An 18,085-nucleotide genomic window follows, 5' to 3' on the forward strand; every position below is an offset into this window, starting at 1 on the left:
TTGATCCAGAAAAATGAATCCAAAGTTGTGCCAAATAATCGATTTCATACAGCTCTTGTTGAGCATCTATGATCGCGCTATTGGTAAGCAGTCAACATCTTACGAAATATTCCTTTATGCCTGTGGGTAGCGGTAGTGGTTAGTAGGCTAATAAAAGTAACCTTTTTAATATCAAGAATAGAATTAGAGATACAGGTTGACCATAACAACAGGTCTCAATGCTAACAAAGATGGACAAATATTTAAAGAGGAAAGATACAGACCCTGGAATTGATCAAAGTCTCTCCTGACCTAACCCAGAGATTGATTGCTATAAAAACGAGAAACAGAGTAACTGAGGGCAGTCGAAGAAGAGCTCTGTGTGTCCCTTTCATCAATTCCTGCAAGGATATCAGCTCTGTGCTCATCTAAACAGGGCCAGGTTTCACACTGAGTGAGTAAGTATAAAAAAATCCCTGCCTTGAATGGATACATCAGTGATGTGCCATTAATCTCTGCCTGCAAGATATTGCCCCGTCTATTCAATTGCAAGTTTATTTCCCCTTTTTACTTGTATTACTTGTATCTGTTGTAGCATAGAACCATTTGCTCTCAATGCCGATATCATTGTATTTTATATTTTGCCAGTGTATCCTACTCATGAATTAATGCTTTTTGAGTTTAAAAAAAAAATGATGCAGTTGAATCAGGAAGACAGAGACCATAAATGTCTTAATCAGAAGTATTTATTGCATGGTTCCCAAATTCAAGGAGATTTCTGGTTCGTTACACAGATCAGTCAAGTGTATTGGGTACCAAAAAACAGCCTATCTCGGTCTCTGTGGGTGTTTCTGTGGGAGAATGTCTGCGACAGTTATGGTGGAGATGTGACTTTAAAATAATACTTAAAATCACATTCAGTAATCTATTATGGTTTTTGTTTCTTTCATTATAGAAAGCAGCTTCACAAAGTGCTTTCACAAAAGCATGCAAATTACAGACGATTAAAATCAGCATTCCAACAACAATACCGTTTTCAGGGCACAAATTTGTATAAAAAAGTATAAAAGGAAGACATCACATAAAAGCAAGTCTGGAAAAAATTGTTTTTAAAAGTGACTTAAAGAAGGCACAGACTCTGCCAGCCTTATCTCCTTAGGCAGGCTGTTCCAAAGTCAAGGCGCCCTAATGGAGAAAGCTCGGTCACCCTCAGATTTGAGCCTTGACTTTGGAACAACTAGTAGGGACCCACCTGAGGATCTAAGGCTGCAAGCTGGCTTGTAGGAGGTCAGCATTTTGCTCATGTAGCTTGGAGCGAGACCAAGTTAATTAGTAAAATCTTAAAATAAATTCTAAAATGAACGGGGAGCTAAAACTGGGGGTTATGTGATGCAGTCTATTAAAACCAGTGAGTAGCCTAGCTGCTTAGTCTTGGACCAGTTGGAGGCGAGCAAGGGATTTTGTGTTGACACCAGAGAGGAGGGAGTGTCAGTAGTCTAGGCGGGAGAAAATTAGGGTGTGGGTCAATTTTTCCAGGTCGGGTAGTGAGAGCATTGGTTTGACACCAAGGTTTCTGGAAACAGGCTTGATGTTTTGTGAGAGATGGCAGAGGCTGGTTGAATTAATGGGAGAGGGGTTTGTTGGATGGTAGACAGGGATTTCAGATTTGGAATGATTTAGTTGCAGGTAGTTTAGAGCCATCCAACATGTCACATCACCTAGACAGGCTAAAACAGTAACTAGGCTTCGCGAGTCTCTGAGTGGAAGGTATATCTGTTTGTCATCCGCATAACAGTGAAACAAGACATTGTGGCGTTTTAAAAATCTGAAGTGGGAGCATATAAATGGAGAATAAAATCAGGCCTTTAAATTGAACATTATGGGACACCATAGGTAACCTTGGATATAGATGAGGAGCTGTTACCTTTGGTGTAGTTCTGTCTAAAACATAAGAATAAAACCAATTTAGTGCAGTGTCCTTGATGCCAACCCAGGTTTTAAGACGATCAATTAAAATGGCGTGATCAACAGTGTCGAAAGCTGCACTCAAATCTAAAAGAATTAAAATGTCACTTTGCCCTTTGTCTGCTGCTAATACAAGATCATCAGATGATACCCAGCTGTATTTATCTATTAAGCCAAATGAAACTAATCAGGAAAACAAACTTCAGGATTGTCTTAATGACATAAAGGCCTGGTTGACCTATAATTTTTTTATTCTAAATTCTGACAAAACTGAGGTCATTGAATTCTGCTCTAAAAACCTCAGAGAAACATTATCTGAGCATATAGTTACTTTGGTTCGGCCCGGGACCTACATACTTTAGATAATCAAATGTAAAAAAAACTTTAGCCATTGGTAGCCACTGCTTCCCCATCAGAAAGCAATACATTATGTATTATATATAAAAGTTGCTCCCTTAATCATACAGTCAGTTAACTAGACAGCATTGAGATATTTTGTTCTGTAGGGAATGTCAACCATTTCAATCCAATACACTTTTCCTCACGGTCCGCGAGCTGTTGGTTTTGTGTGTGCGCTGAAAAAAGTCAGATTTTTTTATACTGCCCTGGCTTTGTAAATGGAAAACAAAAACCTCACTCCCTGACACCTTATGAGACATGCTAGCAACAAATGCTTTAACTCTGGGGCCTCCTTGCTAGTCTGTCCATCAACCACGCCTAAGGCATGGGCGGAAGATATTTAAAGTCATATCTGCATTCAACGATGACCCAACGATGAACAAGACATGTCATTTGATTCACACATGACAAGTCTCTAGGACAGCCTTTTTTCACCAGCACAATTTTAAGAAAATTTTAAACATCCTATCTCAAATGGATGCTGAAAAACTAGTCCAACCTTTCGCGGCAGACATTTCACCCACAACTGAGTCCAACTAAGTTGGCTATTCAGGCCCTCCCTTTTTATGCAGTAGCAGCTGGACTTAGAAGACATAAACAACTGAGCATAGGAGCTGCAACATTTTTGTATTGGACTTTGGTTAAGAAGGACCGTGTACCGGAGCAGCCGGGCAGCGCAGAGCACAAGAACAAATAACATTATATGTAGCTCTAGCTTAAGTTCAGTCAGGAAGGCTACTCTCATGCTTGTTTCAGGGGGAGTTCTCATTCATCCTGCTTTTCATCCACTCACGCATGTGCACTCTTACTTTCTTGTTATATCGTTTCCCTGGCCGTCTCATGCTGCCGTGCTGGGCAGCCTCCACCTTACCATCACCGCCCAGTCTGCACTTCCCTCCATCGATGCAACAAGACATCAACCACCATCACCACCAGTATCTGGATTCCATGGGGGGGATCTACTTTGTTGCTGCTAAGGACCGATGCCAATTCTAGATGGTCTATAGAATATAACAGCAAAAATGGCTAATTTTAAAGTATGACAGCATGATACTCAAATTAAATAACATAACCCTATCCCTTGGCCTCAGAGCATCAGAAAGGGTTGGGAGGTGTTCATGGAAAGTGAGGTAGGGCGCTATAACATGGCTTTAGTTTTAATGATGGCTCTTAAAAGTGGAAGGGTAATATAATTTATCAGTTAGGTAATATTAAGCACTCTCCACTTTACACACTGTTTAATCAACTGCTGATACCTTATAGTCGGACCTCATACAATTTTTTTTGTGTTTCGACAGCTAAATTTAGCTCTTTTGACTCCTTGATGGTCCCACTTAGGTGTCTCCACACTTTGTCTTTCAGGCACTGTGCATAAATAGTTAATTGCTCTTTAAAAAAGATGGGTTACACCTGGACAAACAAGGTAGCCAAATGCTCCCATCTAATATTCAGCATGCGCTCCAATCCTCCACACATGCATGACTGTTTACATAGTACACTCCCACCTTGGACCTCCCTTCTCTTCTGCTCTCATCTCAGGCATTAGCCCCCTACTGTCCTCCCCCGACAAGAACACCGTTATCTCATATTCCAGTAACTGCACCCACCTTCTCAAATATAGTAGCCACAGTGGACGAAGACTGAATTTGAGAAATATACACAGACTATCTGGCGCCTGTGTCAGTAACCTCCTCACAATCTCTCTGTTCTTGGTCATTCCAGCTCACAGAAATCTTTTAATACACTAAACTTGGCCTTGTTGAATGTCAGGTCTTTAGCGAGCAGGTCACTTTTAATTAATGACTTTATAACAGATCACCATTTCGATTTTTAGTTTTTGTCGGAAACTTGGTTGGACCAAAATAATAGTGGAGCTGTTCTTATTGAATCAGCCCCTCCAAATTTTAGTTTTATGAATGAAGTCAGAACTGGAAAGAAAGGAGGTGGTGTTGCAATAACATTCTCCAGTGTAAACAGATTTCTTTTGGAAAGTGTGTAACTTATGAATACATTGTGCTTGTACTGAAATCATCTCCTCGCACTTTACTTTTACCTGTTTACAGGTCACCAAAATACTCTATTGTATATTGTATACTTTATTGATGAATTCACGCAGCTGCTATCTATCATTTTTATTGACTGTGACTGTGTGGCTGTCGTAGGTGATTTTAACATTCATGTGGATAACACTAATGATAGTAGTGCCAGAGAACTGCAATATAGTCTGGATAACTTTGGACTGACCCAGCATGTGTCAGGGCCCACCCACTGAAAGGGTCATACTGGTTTTAAATCATACCTAAAAGACAGAGATTACATTGTATCTATTGGTAACTATGCCTCTGAGCAAACAAAAATGCAGTGTGGAGTTCCCCAGGGGTCAAAAAATGATTTTGCTTGTCTATAAAGCACTTAAAGGGTTAGGGGCGAAATACATTTCACATCTACTCCAGGGTTATGAACCTGGCAGACCCCTCAGATCTTCAGACGCTGGTCTGCTTATTGTTCCCAGTGTCAGAACAAAGCATGGAGGGGCAGCTTTTTGTTTTTATGCTCTTTATGTCTGGAACAAACAGACATAATGGCTAACAGGTTCACCACCACACTAAATCTTTTAAATCTGGTTTTAAAACATTTCTTTTTTTGACAGGGCTTTTAAAGAAATCTTATTTTATCTAATTTGTTTGTTTTTTACTGTTGTCATTCCCTTGCACTGTCCTGATTTTATTTTAATTTTAATATATATATATATATTTTTTTTTAATCTTGTGAACCTCCGGTCTGTATTCCTCTCACACTTTAGTTATTATAATATTTTTACTGTATTTTGTATTGCTTTTATTTTATCGTTCTGCGAAGCACTTTGAATTGCCTTGGTGTATGAAAAGTGCCTTACAAATAAAGTTGCCTTGCCTGTAACCCTCAAATTGGTTCACTCAACATAGAATAGCAAACAGCCAGTAAACTCATTCAAGGCTAGGTGTCCATTACATTCTATATTCTATGTGGAGACCACACAGAAACCTGCTTAACTAAGACTCCATTTTAAAAGACAACGCCAATTTTCATTCAACCACAATTTCAGCCCAAAGGACTAAAGTGTTGCCAGAATTCTAAATAACCTATAAGGCAGAAGTGTAGCAGTCTCACAAGAGTACATGTGATCAAGGAGGGTTTATAGGGACAATTGAATATTTGCTTTCTTAATGATAGTTAGATGAGAAGGTCAATAATTTCACCCTAATACAAAGCCTGGAGATGGTTAGCATGGGGTAGCATAAAGGCAGGAAAAAAAAAAACTAAATCTGCCTACCAGCTCCTATTCACACATTATGTATTTTTTGTTTATTTAAGCTAAGATAAGCTAACTAGCTGCATATTTGTTGTATTGATATTCAAGTGGTATCCATCTTCTAATCTAAATCTTGGCAAGAAAGGGGGCATTCTTGTATGACTGCATTATCCCAAATATTCTTAACTGTTTCTTTTAACACTAAGTGTTAATACACATGACTATTCTGTATCCCTAACACAAAAGTACATTACATAAGTACAGACCATTTAAATTGGCTCAACTATGTACTGCAAGAAAATTAACTAGCTGTGGTTAGGTTTAAATATTTTTCCCCTAACCCTTGAAAATCAATTCTAACAGATCTGCTGTCTGTCTTTTCTTTGCAAACATATTTTCTGATTGGCAATGTGGAATTGTGACATGGAACGGCTGTGGCTTAGGAGTGAGAAAGGGTCGTCCACTAACCAGGGGGTCAGTGGTTTGATCCCCTGTCCCTCTAGTACACGTGACGATCTTTCCATGGCCAAGACACTTGGCCAAATTGCATCTGACAACTGTTCCGGCAGTGTTTGATTTGATGTGTGATAAAAGTGTATAGAAGTGCTGTGTGAAAGACTGAATGTGACTTGCACTGTAAAGTGCTTAGGGTGGTCGATAAGAATAGAAAAGCGCTATATGAATACAGTCAATATAACATAATGATGACAGGGGTGTGCCTGTGCACTGCAAGGCCTTTTAATTGAAACACTGGTTAGAAAACTAAACATAATCTCTCAGCAAATGAGGCCATTCCACAGGCTAAATCTGAGGGAGATGGGGGAAAGGAAGGTGAGCTCCCCCTAGTGTCCACAAACCTAAATTACAACTTGAAAGTGCCCTCATCTTATAAACTCAAAACTATACATGGAAACATGCACTTATCATGCTGATTATTAGTGTTGTGTATATTTTTTAAAGTTCCTCGTTTTTATTTTGAGTTTTTATTATGGATAATGATCAAACATCAAAAATGACATTGAAATGCAAACACATTAAGTGGACAAATGTACAACATCCACTCACTGCACCTATAGTATCATATTTAGTCTCATTTGGAATTTCTTGCTTCATTTTGTCAAAAAATACTTTGGCCTTCAACTGCATCGTTAGGCATTTTTCTTTATATTCATGCAATTGCAATCATTTGTTCATTTTTGTAAAAACACCAATTTTGAGTATTTAGTTTTTGTCTGAAAAGGTTAGTGGTCACATCATGACAAACAAATAAAGTACACCCACAAGCTTGGTAGACTTGATGAAGTTATTTATGTACTTCAACATAACTTCCACTAGATGACACTGTCTTCAAATAGGTTGTGTAGTGGGTTCTTGTACAGCAGTCCCCCCTTTTGCAAAATGATGTCATTCATACACCGGATATTAATAACAGCAACAAATAGATTACGATGTAGATTCACTGCCCTCAAAAAATGAACAGAAATGAACACACCCAATTAAATAATGTAGACCCATTGTAACTATCCTTGTTTTATATTATGTAAAGATCAGTTTGTGTTGAAAGAGTAGAAATTCAGCAATATATTTGGAGTGTTTCAGAAAATGGATCAATAATTACTTTTGGTGATGAAGTGTAGCTGTCTTTCATCAAAAATTATTTTATCTTCAGAAAAAAACTTCAGACTCACCTCCCACATACAGTGACAGTCTTATTACAGTATTTAAAAGCATCAATCAAAGTGAAAGGTCAATACACTAGAAAAAGACCCATAACAATATTTAGAACAAATGTGTAATTTGATGTGCTCGAGGAGAGGAAATTGGAACTCTGGCTGCATGTCCTTCTTTGAGGTGCTGTATAGAATTTAGTATAACGCCAATATTGAGATGATACAAACATAACATTTTTGCCTTTCTGTAGACAAACCTTTTTGTGGTATTGATGTAGGTCTCAATGATCAATGAATTTCTTCATGCATTTCAATGTGCACACATGTACATGCACAACAATCATGTCCCAATGCAGTGGCGCTGAAAACAACCATTTTAAGGGAAATTCGTCTGGCACTCTAAGGTTTTGCTCTTCCTAGTTGATTTAGTCTTGGCCAGCACTGAAGCGTATCTTGAGGATAAGCACTGGTGTAGTTGGAAGGTCAAACCCACCACTGAAAATCATTCACCATCCTTTTATTTGCTTTCATATGCTGCATGTATTGATGAGAAGCAACAAGGACAACAACTTGCTGTGTTTGGATCTAATTTTTAACAATTTTTACATACAGGGGGGCGGTTGGGAATTGAATTGCAGGTGTCAGTATAGCCATAACCCATGCAGTGCAGGGGGATGGGCGTGGCAACTGACAAGGTTAAAGCTGTATTTGTTGGTGAAAAATGCAAGGCTGCTATATAAAACAGTGTGTTTATTAACATTTTAGAGCTGGCTGTCCATCAGCTCTTCCAAAGGACCATTGAATCATGTAATTTCTGTCATGGGTGAAATATGGGAGGCTAGCAAAGCGGGATGGCAGAGCTCACTAGTTTCACAAGCACTCAAGTAAGGACTGTGAAAATACAGCCTGTACAGGCTCCCCTTGTATGATAAGTGTGGAGAAATTGCTTGCTTGAGAGTCTTTCATTTCACATTCATTAGAAAGGTTCTTAAATTAATGATGCATCCTCAACCACAGCATGCGATAAGATGCAATAAACAAACCTCGGATATTTATGATGCTGAGGAGAAGTTTATCACCTACAGTAGAGCTCACGTCTTGTGCACAGGGCACATATACATTACATACGTATGGCATCTTTTAGTTTATTATGCCCGTCTATACATATATATAATACTGTATAATCAGAGACTTTGGTGGTACATGGTTGTTCTGGTAATGGATTCCATGGCAATCCACCACACACGAATGATTGCAGTATTTCAGTAAAGATATTTTAGGCAGCAATTAATTTTAAAAAATGCACCTTTGGAGGAAGTGGAGGGAAGGTACAGGAGGTAACAAAACACTGACACATTATCACCTTATAAAGTCTTCTCTCAGACTGGAGAAACATTTTTGTTCATTTAGATTTTTTTAACCTGATGGATCTAAGTCCATGATTTACTCTCCTTTAAACTCTGCTTCGGTCTTGATCTGTTCCAAGAACAAAATTCACGCTGTCACACCCGCTAACGTAATAACAGCCCACAAACATAATACAAATGTTAATGTAATAATCCCACAAATGTAATAGAAGTTGGCTTCTACAAACGTAATACGGAATTTCCTGCAAATGTAATAGCTATTTCATTTGGGAAGACATTGGTGGAAAGGTGAAAATCTTCAGCTTTCAGAATTGTAATAACTGACCACAGATCTAATAGGAAAATGAAAAAAATATATTTGGGGTCATTGTTGTTTGTTTATTTACTTATACAAATTTCTGATGGGTTTCATTCAGCTCATTAGAAAATATCACCATTTGGGCAGAGCAGGTCAAAACATCTCAAAGCAGCACTCTGAGTATGTTAATAATTTACAGAATCATTGCGTGCAATATAGGCATTAACAGGTCCACCTTCTACCTACTCTTCTTCTTTCTTTTGTCGTTCTCTCTCTCTCAAACGTGCACGCAGCTTTATCATTCCTTGTCAGTTCACAGAATTGTTTTGAGTTACATAAATATCTTGTTAAAAGAGAGATATAAAAGGCTCACCAGTCTGCTCATGGCCCTCTCCTGCTCCAGACACATTTTTCCTTTGTTAGACATTTGACTTTTTGGTTTCTTAATTTTACACCACACAACACCCACCTCACCATACCTTCCACTTCATCCACTCACCTACACTACTGATTATCTGACTCCCACTCACCATTTAAGCTGCAGTCGGTAGGATTTGCAAAAATAACTTTTTTTCATATTTGCTGAAACTGTCGCGATATCCTGGTAGTAATATGTGAGACAGATCATCTGTGACAGACTCTAGTTTATTTGGCGACCCCTACTGCCTTTAATGCCAATTGCAAGAATCCACCGCACCAGATAAAAATCTCCACTCACAGCCAGGGGTGTCTCCGCTCTGTCAATCAACCAGGTACAAGCTGCGCAGCGCTGCTCAGTCCTAGTGCGCACTTGCTCGCTCGGTCAAGACCATGCTAACGTCTTAGCAAAGAGGAGCTCGCAGCAGAAGCGGAGTTAGTTTGAAAACACCGTGGCAGAGAAACGGCAAGCTTTGAAAAAACTATCCACCTCCGTTGCCAAGAACTGCATATACGACAAAGACAACGAGCAAAGACAAGCTAAAAAGAAGGAAACAGATCGAGCAGATGTAAACATCGGAGCGTTGGTCCACAGATGATATCACTGTTTCATTTATCTTTTAATTTCCATGTTATTGTAGCAATCTGTGACCATACCGTATGCTACTGTGCTGTTGTAATCAGACTGCTAGTTGCTAGGTCCACAGTACTATGGCTATTGGTTAGCGGTGTTTATGGCATAGTGGCTGAAAATGTGTTTGTGTCCATGCAGTCTAATCTGTTCTGAGAATGTTCCAGACATGTGTGTGCTGTTGCCTGTGCTCTCGCGGCTAAATGCTCCCCCATCAGTGTTGAACTGTTTAGTTAGCATCACTATTTATCACCAAACAAAGCATACCGGTATGTGTGTAAGTATGTGTCAATATTCCCAGTTGTGGCTAAAGTTATGTTGACGTAGGCCTACTGAACTTGCAAATGCACTCATCACTTAAGTATTTATTTATCATCACTGTAGAGCAGACTGTCAAATTAAAGGTAAAGTTCCCATGTGTGTTCCCAAAGCAAGACTCCACTGTGGCCATTGGGAAAAGTAAAATGCACATCGCCCCTGCATTGAAACCAAGCAGTAAAAGGCAAATGGCACGTAATTACACATTTTGTTCGACACTGATAATCATGACAACAGATAATGTACTCAAATGATTATTCCTCTCATTGTATTTATACTTGTGATGAATTTGTGAGGAGGAATATTTTTTCCTGGATCATAGTTTCACATACTCATGTTGCTTTTCTCCACAGATGATGACTTTGCTGGGGGAACAGCTGAGGAAGGAATATTCAGCACAGCTAGTTTGTGTTTTTCTTCATGTGCAAAATAAAGATTGACAATATTACATCATATGATAAATGTGTTATGCTTTTTTTTTTGGAAAAATTGCATCGGTAGTACTGAACCAGTGAATCTGATTACCCCAAATTAATATATTTGTAATGCCTTGAATTGATTAAAAAAGTATATGATAAAAAAAAATAAAGTAATCTTCACATTGTTGTCGTAGGCGGCTCCCTCCTCTCCTCGCTCGACTGCTAGACAAAGCAGCCGTGGGTGTGAACGCCTCATCGCAGTCCAGTGTACCAGTCTCAAAGCTCTAATAATGTTATAAAATATAGATAAAAAGCGTCAATCATCCTGCAAAGCAACAAATGATGTATGTGAAGAGAAAGCCGTTAATGAAAGGCCTACCATGTAACACTCTGTAGTAGCTAATGTGCTAGCTAATGCTAGGTACATAAACAAGCTTATATAAACTGATTTACAGTAGCCTACGATCAAAAACACTGACGATGTTGTTTTCACAAAAAGTCACAGGTAATGATGAGGCAACGATAACTGAAAAATGTGTTATAGTCAAGCAATGTCGAGAGTAGTTCATGTTAGCTTCAGGTTAGCCTCGTACCGGTGCGAACGTCATGTTACGTACCTTGCCTGGCTTCAGTTGCCATGGTAGCATGCACGGCACAGTAGGCTGGGAGGAGCTGTGGAGGAAGAACCAAAGTGAAGCCGAGAGGGAGGGGCAGGGAGCAGGAGTCATTGGATTTTGAATTCTGAGACTATGTCCAGACTTCTCTCAATCCTACCGACTGCAGCTTAAAGTGTTGTAGAGATTTTTCGTTAAATTATGGTTGTTGTCATAAATAATTGTTATTTTTCCCCTTGATCCTCGTGTTTGTCTCCATGTTTGTTGTGGCCAAGAGCCGGGTCATAACACTATGTCCACCCAGGACACACTAGCATCCCCGGCTGCTTGTGAGAGCTGTGCACGCCTCTCTGGGAAAACTCGCCGTCACAGGCTGGCACACCAAGCAAGCTTGTCGGTGACAGATCCCATGATGGGGGTAGCCTTCCCCCATCACAGGAGTCAGCAGAGAGCCCCCAGGGACACACCATCCCCACGGGAGCCAGCTGGGGCGACCAGGTTGATGCTTTCACCCCCTAAAACAACCCAGACGAGCACGAAGCTGACATGTTGTCTATGCACCGTGTATTCACGAGAGATGACTCAAACTCGGCAGAGGAGTCCATTAGCCTCGACTCTTAGGACCATAAGGTTGACGTGGAATCTTTTGCTGCTTCGCCGATGACCTAGGGGGGATACAAGCAGCGGGTCTCCATACCCCTCTGCTTGGACAAAACTGCATGACATTTGTGAAACAGCAGCAGCAAAGCCTGGTATTGCATGGCCTGAAGCCCTCACCGAGACCACCAGGTCCTGCTACGAGGGAAAAATGCTCCCAAAAGCCAAAGCCTCGACCAGACAGCTACTCCCGGTAACCCCTGAGTGCCTGGAGGAGAATTTGGTCATCGACCAAGCCATTATCTGCCAAGAACCCTGTTCTGGGCAGGGGTTCTTGGCAGAGGGGCGGCATTGGATTGGGTTGACATGGAAGACAAGGGTATCTCCAACTGCCCCTTGTGCGGTTTCTATTCAAGATATTTTCTAGTCCGAAAGAGGGGCGGGTGTGTATGGCCAATATTAGACCTGCGGGCCCTGAACAACTACGCCCCAGCGCCAGTGCGACCATTAGTGAATAAAGTGGAATAGATAATTGATGGATGGATGGATAATAGTTTTAAATGAGCATTCGTTTAAAGGTTAACCACATGTGGCTACTCTGCAGTGGTCTATTTGTTATCATTTGGAAATTTTATTATTTGGAAAACATCTTGCTATGCCTTACTGCAAGGAATGGGCAGCCACATCTCATCTGTTTCCTGTCCTGGTTCCTCGATGGTGGAACTGCCAGGCTCGCAGGCAGACTCGCAGGTAGACGCAATGATGCAGACCCGGACTCGGGCAAAAAGTTTAAGGAAGTTTAATGAAGCAGATTCGGTATGCGGGAGATCAGTCAAACAGGCAAAGGTATCCAAAAACACTGGGCTAAATTGAGGGTCAAAGTGACAAGCAGGATCCAACACACTAGAGACAAAAAACAGGGTAAAATGCTATCCACCTTTCGTAGTATGGGTTAACCGGGAAGTTAGCCCCGACGTCACAGTTACTCCTGAACTTACCATGGTAAGCTAGTAACCTCGCTTCGTAGTACAGGCCTCAGGTATTGTCATTGTCTGTCTTTCATTTGTGGATTATGATCGAAAATCTATGGAAATTCTAAATTTGATTAGCTTTTCCAACCACACACACCTTAATATACCTTTAATATGTCTGCATTGAAATTTGTGAAGTAATTTAGATTAGATTAGATTCCAGTATTATCTCTGCATGAGAGAGAATGTCAGAGTTGTTCTGTTGTGGTCTAGGATTCAAACAGACTTGTCTTCAACCCCGTCCACGGCAGCACTGATATAAATGCAGGAGGGACCTAAACTCACTCCTTCTGGACCTGGTCAGCACTCTGAGTAGTCGGACCCCCATCCTGAAGTAGTACCCTTATACCTTCTATATTTGAATTCCCCTTGTGTAATTAAAATTTGGCCTTAAGGACAGGCGCCCTCGTTCATATGGAGAAAAAATCATTCACCTAAAAACATAGTTCCTCCTCACAAACTATTTTCCCACATATACGTCATACATTGATTATATCTCTACCTATTCTGTAAGTTAGTCAATGTTTTTTGATTTTTGAAAGTTGAAATAGTCATTTCAGTGATTGAGTCTCAATATTGTGCAGCACAGAGCACATTCGATCTTGAAAACGTACCATTGCCTCCTCCAGGGCTTCGCCTCGGACAGTTGGAAAGGCTCCGTCTGCCAAAAAGAGATGGGTTGCCAGTCCGGCGTTATGTTGGTCTGTACATCCAACAACAGAGCAAACATTATTATATCTTTTGGCCATGCCCGCAGTCGTTGTTCGCTTGCAGGGAGAAAATTATGTCGTAGACGCGATCTGTCTTTCCGCACTTCAAGGGGGGAGGTGCTGCTCAGGTTAGGGGCGTTGTTGCCCCAGTAGCAGGAGTCAACTTACGTCACTTGACGCCCGGGCTGTGAATGGCTCGTTTACAGACCATTTGCATGGCCAACCCAAACCACGAATCAACGACTCATTGTTTTCTTTTCATTCTCCGTGGGCTGGCAGACACCCCAGGTAACCAAATATACGTGGAGGCAGGCTGAAAAGGCATAATATGGGCCCTTTAAATTGTATTGACTACTGCTGTATTATGTTTGCTGTTGGCTGGTATATTTATGTACTGTCTATTAATAAGTATGTGCAATATACTTAATCGTTATAATAACAATATGAAAAGTGGGCGTGGCTAGCGATTGAGTGCCCGGAGCCAGTGTCTGACCACGGGCCGCTACTGGTTAACGGTCTCCTCCGTCTGTGTCTAAGTCACTTGTGTTCAAGACACACACACACACACACACACACACACACACACACAAAGAGTATATCCATGCTCACACACATACGGACATACCTACCTCCATAGATCAACCAGAAGCAGATTTTGTTGATTGTGATTCGTTGATTTGGAATTGTGATTGATAATTAAATTAATAATTACCACCAGAATCACCACCTTGGTAGTTGACAGAGGTTGAAGGATTTGGAGTTCTACAGGTCAGAGGTTTGCAATACTGACACTTATGCAACATTAAATATACCAGACTGCATATTTAATCACATTTATTTAAAAGACAAGTTGAAACAACAATATCTAATCTAACAAACAAAATATATATAAGTCTGAGATTGTGTGTGTGTGTGAGTACACAGACTAGGTGGCCCTAAAGGTCAAACGTCTAAGAGTTACTACAAACAAGATGGCGGTGAACAAAGAAACTACAAAACGGTTGCATCAGAGGTGTCGGCTTGGCCACATGCTGTTCTTCTTTGATAAGGCCATTTGTTGCAGGACAAAGAGTGTCAGGTTAAGGCCCCGTCCACACCACAAGATATTTCGAAAACGATCCCCCCCCCCCATTTTCCTCAGCAGGGGGCCCTGAAACTTCCGTAATGAATGATTCATAGGAAAGACGCATCTAGCTGTAGAAACGTTGTAGTACCTATTCCTGGCATATGTGGCGCTGTTTTCTGCTACAGAACTCCACCAAAAAGGAAGAAGAAGAGGGGGAGCATACAAATACTCGTAGAAGAAGAAGCCGAACAACAACAACAGTACGAAGATGATGAGTGAGAAGGGAAAAGTAGACTCCTTTGTTTGGGCCAATTCTGAGTGCGAACTGCTGTTGCGACTTATGGTCGCCTCGCTGAGTGGTGAGTTCTGTGCTCCTTGGCTGTGCGTGTGTGGCGTGCAGCGGTGGCCAGAGCTCGCACTTTGCCGGTTCTACTTGGTCTGTGGTCTCAGTGAGGAATCCTCACTCTGAGCAGTTGCTGCGTGACAACTGTTTGGTGTCCCCCCATTCCCCGGCCCTATGGAGTGACTGAGCAATAGTATATATTGCCTTAGCGACCCAAGAAGAGTCAGCATCTGATGCAGCACTGTCACAAGCCTGTAGTCCGCCATTGTTGTTGCCAGACTTTCCAGCCTTTGTTGTTCCTTTGGCAGGCTCTCGCGTCGTTGCCTGTGGAAGTTGTAGCAGTCTTCTTCGGCAGGCCTGCACAGAGGTCAGGGTCCTCAAAGAGCAGTGGTTTTTCTCCCAGAGGAGAAGAATGAAAAGAGGCCTTACCCCTCAAGGAGGAATGAGAAAGAGTGTGAAAGATGGGTGTGCGCTTTTATGGCCCCGATGACCACCTAGGGTCTGGGGCACACGGTGACCAATGGCAGCTGGAGCTTGGAGGAGAGTTCAAACCCAAGGTGTGATAAGTGAAGCATTCTGGGAGTCAGAGTTTTCCAGTCTGTTCCTTTGTCTTTGGAACAAAGAACAAAATGGTCCTTTTGTGAAGCACTACAGAGGGTGGTGCCCCGAATTATATTTTTAAGAATATTAATAATTATCGCTGAAAACAAATCATTCCTACTGAAAATGTTAACCATGAATTTTCGTAGTTTCACCAGCAGAACGAAATTTTTAATACTGATTTACAGACCATTGTGAACAGTACAGTGGCAGTTTTTATCGTACAAATATAAAGGAAAAAAAAGTACATGGTTTGATAAATTCAATGATTTATCTGTCATAAAATTTAGTTAAAGAAAATTAAGGAAAAAAATTCCTGTATCCGCCCCTTATTCCAGATTCACACCAAAGGGTTTTGGGCTCTTTCCAGGACCAGGCCCCATACATCCAACAAGTTGGATGGAAATGGGTTGAGTAGTTTTTGCATAATCCTGTTAACAAATAAACCATCTTATAGACACATCGTGGTGGAGGTAACAAACATACATGTTTTCAAGGGGGTCCTAAGCACAAATATACAGAAAACACACTACTTTAAACAAAACAACACATTCACAAACTGAAGCTCTTCCAGACCAAATCACCACTGTTACCCTTAATAACTGCCATGGTAACTCTCTGAAACTTTCAGAAAGTATACACATTCACTGTCACTTCCTACATTAGCAAATGCATTGCTGATGTAACCACCACCAAAACCATCACAACCCGGGCTACTGAGGGCCAGGAAGGCCGCCCTTCAGAGCTGGGGACACAGATGGCCTGAGAACAGCGAGGGCCAACCTGTCCCTTGGCATCAGGAAAGCCAAGTCCAGAGACACCGGACATTTTGAAAACAGCAGAGATGCATGGAGCCTGTGGCGTGGTTTCCAGACCATCACAGACTACAAACCCCTGCCACAGACCTGTGACAGCAACACCTCTCTGCTGAATGACCTCAATAGCTTCTTTGCCAGGTTTGAAGCACACAAAAGAATGCCCACACAGAAGACCAACTCCCCTCCCCACGACCAGGCTCTGTGCCTGACTGCAGCCAGTGTGAAGAGAATCCTCTCCAAGATCAACACCCAAAAGGCTGCAGGTCCAGAAAACATTCCTGGTCGTGTGCTGAAGGACTGTGCAGTGGAGCTCAAAGATGTTGGACATCTTCAAGGCTTCTGTGAGTCAGGTTGTTGTTCTGTCATGCTTCAAGGCCACCACAATCATACCTGTTCCAAAGAAGCCCTCTTCATCCACTTTCAATGACTATCACCCTGTTACAATGCCCCCATCATCATGAAGTGCTTTGAAAGGCTTGTCATGGCTCACCTAAAATCCACCCTCCCCCCACCCTGGACCCTTACCAGTTTGCATACCGAGGTAACAGATCAACCGAGGATGCAATCTGCTCTGCTCTTTACCCAGCCCTCACCCACCTAGATACCAAAAACTCCTATGTCAGAATGCAGTTCATAGATTTTAGTTCAGCATTCAACACCATCAACCCCCAGCAGCTGATCTGCAAACTGGACCAGCTAGGGCTCAGCACTTCTCTGTGCCTCTGGCTGCTTGACTTTCTCAGTGAGAGGCATTAGGCAGTACGGGTTGGCAGCAACACATCGAGAACCACCATTCTGAGCAGGGGGGCCCCCCAAGGCTGGGTGCTCATTCACCTGCTCTTCATGGTGCTGACCCACGACTGCGCTCCCTCCTGCAGCAGAAACCACATAGTGAAGAAGAACAACCTCTTCCTGAACATCGATAAGACCAAAGAGGTTGTTATTCACTTCCGGAGAGGCCACACCCCTAAACCCCCACTGACCATCAACGGTGCTGCTTTTGAGAGAGTGAGTAGCACCAAATTTCTGGGGGTGCTTCAGTGAGGACAAGGCACACTGCATCAATGGCCAAGAGGTCCCAGTGGCGCCTCTATTTCCTCTGCAAACTGAAGCCCCCCCCCACCAATCAAGTGCACCATTGAGAGCATCCTGATCAGCTGCATCACTGCGCGGCACTGCCTCTAACCGCAAGACCCTGCAGCGCATAGTGAAGGCAGCTGGACGGATCATTGGTGTCCCACTCCCCTCACTCGTGGACACCTACGAAACCCTCCTCATCCGCAAAGCAACCAGCATTGTGGGTGACCTCAGCCGCCCCTCACACAGTCTCTTGCCATCTGGAAGAAGGTACCGGTACTTTGTAACTTTCATCAGTGCCCTCTACATTTATTACATTCAATCTGCACTCTATGTCCTTGTAGTGCTTCACAAAATGGAGGATCTGATCATTTGTTCCTTAGTTCCAAAGACAAAGGAACAGACTGGAAAACTCTGATGCCCAGAATGTTTCACTTATCACACCTTGGTGTGAACTCTCCTCCAAGTTCCAGC

This window comes from Scophthalmus maximus, chromosome 16, assembly GCF_022379125.1.
Source record: "Scophthalmus maximus strain ysfricsl-2021 chromosome 16, ASM2237912v1, whole genome shotgun sequence".
Classification (NCBI taxonomy): Eukaryota; Metazoa; Chordata; class Actinopteri; order Pleuronectiformes; family Scophthalmidae; genus Scophthalmus; species Scophthalmus maximus.